We start from the raw sequence: 5,493 nt of genomic DNA, 5'->3' as shown, positions 1-5,493 counted from the left end.
AACTGGGGCATCCCACAGTCTTTTTCTTCTGTACTTAAATACATCTTAGCCAGAGAAGTCATATTGTCTCACCAGGCTCCACCAAGTCTACAGATGAGAGGAAAATACTTAAGAATCTGAAAGGGGGCTAGGGATGTCTTAACAGCTCAGCCAGTAGAGTGCTCGGCTAGCGTTAGAGTACCAGTGAAGGCCCATTAAAGGAAAACTCCCGGTCAGCCTTGCAGCTTCATCTAAACTAAATTTTAGTTTATAAAACCATGCTACAGTGCTTGCTTCAGCAGCGCATACACAAAGATTGGAATGAAACAGAGAAGGTGAACAGGGCCCCTGCCTGAGCATGACGTGCAAATTCATGAGGCCTTCCATATCTTTAAAAGGAAAAAAACTCATGTTACATACTATATGAAAAAGCTACTCACTTATTTGCATCTAGGAGTTGATTGATTTGGTATAGGAAGTTTTATATGGGTGGGTTAAGCATGCTAAAAACAAGTACACATTCAAATTGAGGAGAATTTAAGAAATTAGAAAGATGGGGTAGACGCAGCCAAGAAGCAAAACTTCTCATTTTTGTTTTCCATCTTTATAAAGGCATCTTTATAAAGTTGGCAGATGGCTCAGCCATGAAGAGCACTGGCTGCTCTTCCAGAGGACCTGGGTGTGTTTCCCAGTACCCACATGGCAGACCACAAGTATCAGTGACTCTAGTCCCATAGGCTCTGGCGCCCTCTTTTAGCTTCCTCTGGCACTGAGCACATGTGATATATGAACATACATGCAGGCAAAATACCCAAACCAAATAAAAAAATAAAAATATTCAGGTGGTGCTGGAGCACGCCTTTAATCCCAACACTCAGGAAGCAGGGATAGGTGGATCTCTGTGAGTTCAAAGCCAGCCTGGTCTACAAAGCAAGTTCCAGGACAGCCAAAGCTGCCTCTAAAAATCAAAAGGAAAAAACAAAACAAAAACAAAACCAACTTTAAAAGAGGATAAGATGGATGTTTCTATGTGTTATGCCTGTCTAAGGGTAGTATTGTACAAATCTGAGTATAGTCAATAAGAAAAACACCCCCCAAAAAAAGCCCCTCTAAAAATTAGGCCATCTTAACAGGAAAAGCTGATATATTTGTTTGCTCAAGTGTTACTATACCCTGGGATTATAGCTCACCTCCGTGTGTGGTGGTATGAGTGAGAATGTCCCCCAGAGACTCATGTACTTTTAAAAGTTTATTTCTTATTTTATGTGCATTGGTGTTTTGCCTGCATGAATGTCTGTGTGAGAGTGTTGGACCTCCTGAAGTTGGAGTTATAGTTGTGAGCGGTGCTGGGAATTGAACCCAGGACCTCTGGAAGAGCAGCCAGTGCCCTTAACTGCTGAGCCATTTCTCCAGCCCTCTGTGCTAACATTTCTCCCCATTGGCTGGTGCTCTTTGGGGGAGGTTTAGGCAGTGAGGCCTTGCTACAGGAAGTATGTTGCTGTGGGTGGGTGTTCAGAGGATACAGCTTCGCTCTACTTCTAGTACGGTTTTCTGGTGTCTGCTATTGAGGATGTGATCTCTCAGGGTGAACTCTTACCCCCCTGGACTTCTTAGCCCAAATGAACAACCCCTCCTACACTTTTCACTACAATGTATATCACAGCAACACAAGAGTGGCCAGCTTGCTGCGGAACTGAGGGTGGGGCCCCAGAGACCAGCTTTCTACCTGCTGGCCACCTCTTAGTAGATAATGAGATGTTCTGAGGAGTTCAAAAATGTTGGTTAACACAGAACCAGCAGGACGCCAAAAAACAAAAAACCTCTCTCCTACCCAGTGCTCTAGTCCCCCTCTCCAGTGCCCCACACTGGCCGAATTAAACCATGGCCAGGTGGAATGACTTGGGAAATGTGATTACAAAGTCCCCGCCCTACATGAAGGGGCCTATTTGGGTTGTGAGATAATTGAAGTGGAAGGTTGGGCATCATTTACCAACGTTTTCCTTCCTTTTTGCTTTGCCTTTCCATATCACAGAAGGGAGAAGTCAGCTTTGTCACAATGCAGCTGGAGTTGGGGATGTGACACCTGTGAGGTGCTCAAGACTTTCTTGCTCCTTGGCAAGACTGAAGCCATTGCAGGGACAGTGTAGGTATGAACTAGCAGGTTGAGAGCAGAGTATAACTTCTGAGCTCAACTGGGAAGCTGGGAGCATGCCAGCCTGCCAGCTGAAGTCAGTGAGTGAGGAGCACAGCATCTCCCGCTGTGCAGGCTGGGAAGTAGCTGGTTGGTGAGGGACCATGTTAATCTTTAGACCACTTCTCTGGTACTTTGGGGCACTAGGCACTTACTCTACATGATGTTTCTGTGATATTCCTAGGTAAATGCCCAAGCATCACTCTCTACCTCATTCCCTTTCAGGGCCTTTCTTCCCTATACCCCTAACCTGCTTTTTAGTACTTACACAAATTTAATGTATATTTTAAATTTTCTTTTACAACACATTTTTGCGGCCTATTAACACCCGTGCTTACATCAGTACCCTTTAAAAAGGTCTCAGTTTTCAGATTTATTGAATTTTACTGTGTGTGTATATGGTGTGTGTAGGTGTACACATACCATCATGCTCATATATGGAGTTGATTCTCTCCTTTCACCTTTATGTGTGTTCAGAGGATTGAACTCTGGTCATCAAGCTTGGGCAACAAGTACCTTTATCCACTAAGCCATCTTACTGACCCTAGCTCAGGCTTTCAACAGGTAGGAGAAATGCCTTGTTTACTAGAGTCTTAAGACTGGCAATAGAAATGCCTTCTTCTCTGGAATGTGTTTGTTGCAAAGAACTAGAAAGAAAACATGAAAATTGGTAGAAAGTTCAGGCTTACTTCATTCTTTCCCCAGCCTACTGGCATGGTGCGGCATTTCCCCGGCTCTTCAGTGTCGTGATCTTTACTATATAAGATCACGGTAGAGGTTTTATTTCCAAAGAGTGGTTAGGGGACTAAATGTGTATTTGTAAAGCTGTAGATATTTATTCTAGAAAATAATGCAAGATAAGCTGATTATATTAGCTACCTAATCAGTGTAAACATGTTAACTGTTTTTGCTAATTGACAAAAATAAAACCAATGCTAATTGAATTAATTGGAAACAGCAGATGTTGCACAAGAAAATGTTACTTGGTTTATAAAACTGAGTCATGAGTAGATCCAAAGGCAAATAATAAAATCCATTCATTTTTTTGCTTTTTACTTTGTCTTTCTACTTTGTTTAAAAAATAACCCTCCATTGGAGAATAATGTTCATTCCACAGAATTCATCTTGCTAAAGTACACTGCACAATTTCTTCTTTTGTTGTTGTTTTGTTTTGTTTTTAAGGACAGGGTTTTTCTGTGTATCCCTGGATGTCCTGGAACTCACTCTGTAGGCTAGGCTGGCTTCTAACTCACAGTCTACCTGCCTCTGCCTCTAGAGTGCTGGGAGAAAAGGTGTGTGCCACCACCACCTGGCAAAATGTACATTTTCTTGTTTTTACCATATTCATAGACTTGTACAACTGCCAAAGCCATCTAATTTTAGGCCTTTTTTTTTTTTTCTTTCCTCAAAAATCCTACCTATTAGGCCTGGGGAAAGAACTCTGCAGGCGTTAGGTTCGCCTGCTGACCCCGGAAGCCTGAGGGCTCAAATGAGATCTCCAGAGCCCATGAAAAAGTCAGATACTGTGGCCTGGTCTATATTACCAGCACTCTTGGTGGTGAGACGGGAGCAGGGACAGGAGAGTCACCTGGGAGCTCAGGGGTCAGCCAGCCTGGATTGTACAGTGGCCAAAGAGAAACTCCACCTCAACAAAGAGGAAACTGAGAACTAACTCCTAAAATAGGTCCTGTGACCTCCACACAGAGCGGCAAAGGTGTGCCCTCCCCACAACTAACAAGTAGTTATTTAAACTCTACCAATCAGCAGCACACACACACCCCCCATCCGCCCTTCCTTCCCAACCTTTCTTGCTGTCTGCACATTTACATGTTCTGGACATTCACTCACAGGGAATCCTACCTGCGGCCTTCTGTGCCAGGCTGGGCTCATTTTGCAGTATATTCAAGGCTCATCCATTTCATCTTATCATGTTAGAACTTCTACTGCTAATAATATTTCATCATGTGTCTATATCATGTTTGTTTATCCATCCACCAGCTAATGGATATTGGGATGCTCCTACCTTATCTTGATTGTTGATGGTGTCCTAGACAGTTATATCAAAACATCAAGTTGTGTGGTTTAAGTATTATAGTTTGCTGGGTGGTGGTGGTGCACACCTTTAATCCCAGCACTTGGGAGGCAGAGGCAGGTGGATCTCTGTGAGTTTGAGGCCAGCCTGGTCTACAAAGTAAGTTCCAGGACAGCCAGGGCTGTTACACAAGGAAACCCTGTCTTGAAAAAGTAAACAAACAAAAAAAAAGTATTATAGTTTAATCAATGTCAAGTATATCACAAAATTTGTAAAAATTATTTCATATAAGTTTAAAATGTTTCTTAAGAGTATTGTCTTCCACATTTATGCTGGTTTGGATTTTTTATGCTACATTTTGGCATATTTTATTAACGATGTCTTATTTCGTTTTTAACATATACTTATTAGTATATGCTGAAACTTGATCTGAAATATCCACCAAAGACCCATGTATTCAAGGCTAGTTGCTTGGCCAGTGGTACATATAGGGGGATGGTGGAATCTTGGAGAGGTGGGGCCTGGTGGAAGAAGTTAGGCCACTGAGACACACCTTAGAAGGGGTTATGGAACAATGGTGCCTTCCTTTTTCTCCTGTTGCTTACTGGCTACCATGAGGTGAGCAGCTCATTCTACTACATGCTTCCTGCTGTTGTCTTGACACATGGCTCAAGCTAATGGAGCCAGTCTACTACAGACCGAAACCTCTGACACTGTGAACCAAACTTAATCTTCTCTCTTTTTAATCTTTATTTTTGAGAATTTCAAACAGGTATTAGATATGTACTAATATTTAATCAAACATTAATTATGATCAAGTATACCCTCCATTAGCCTCTTCTAATATCTGTCATGCCCCTCATTAGCCCCTCTCACTTGATTTTTTAAAATAACCCACTAAATCCAGTTAATACTGCTGATATGTGATGGCTACATAGAACCATCTGTTCTCCAGATGTGAATTCTCCAATGGCCACTTCCTCAAAAAAGAAATCTTTTCTCTTGACAAGTTGACTTTCTCAAGGGGCTGGCGCGATGGTTCAGCAGTTAAGAGCACTGACTGCTCTTGCAAAGGACTCGGGCTTGATTCCCAGCACCTACACAGTGGCTCACAGCCACCTATAACTCCTGTTCTAGGGGGTCTGACAGGCTCCTCTCACCTCCATGGGGGCCAGGCATGCACACGGTGACCAGACATACATGGAAGGCAAAACGTTCATACAATAAGTTAATAAAGATCTACATTTTTTTAAAGTTGATTTTCTGCTGAGTGTTGGTAGCACATGACTTT

At 42.6% G+C, this 5,493-nt stretch overlaps 1 non-coding gene across 1 annotated transcript; it reads left to right on the top strand.

Annotated features, from left to right (window-relative positions):
• The first annotated feature begins 265 nt into the window (after positions 1-265).
• LOC128104820 (U6 spliceosomal RNA) lies at positions 266-372 on the top strand. The gene has a single exon (XR_008216121.1). It is a non-coding gene; the product is annotated as a U6 spliceosomal RNA (small nuclear RNA).
• Positions 373-5,493: the final 5,121 nt, after the last annotated feature.

The sequence above is a fragment of the Peromyscus californicus genome, unplaced genomic scaffold (assembly GCF_007827085.1).
Source record: "Peromyscus californicus insignis strain IS unplaced genomic scaffold, ASM782708v3 Scaffold_8__1_contigs__length_139910024, whole genome shotgun sequence".
In the NCBI taxonomy this organism is placed as follows: Eukaryota; Metazoa; Chordata; class Mammalia; order Rodentia; family Cricetidae; genus Peromyscus; species Peromyscus californicus.
The sequence above is the reverse complement of the archived record's forward strand: the minus strand, read 5'-3'. Positions and strand labels throughout refer to the sequence as shown.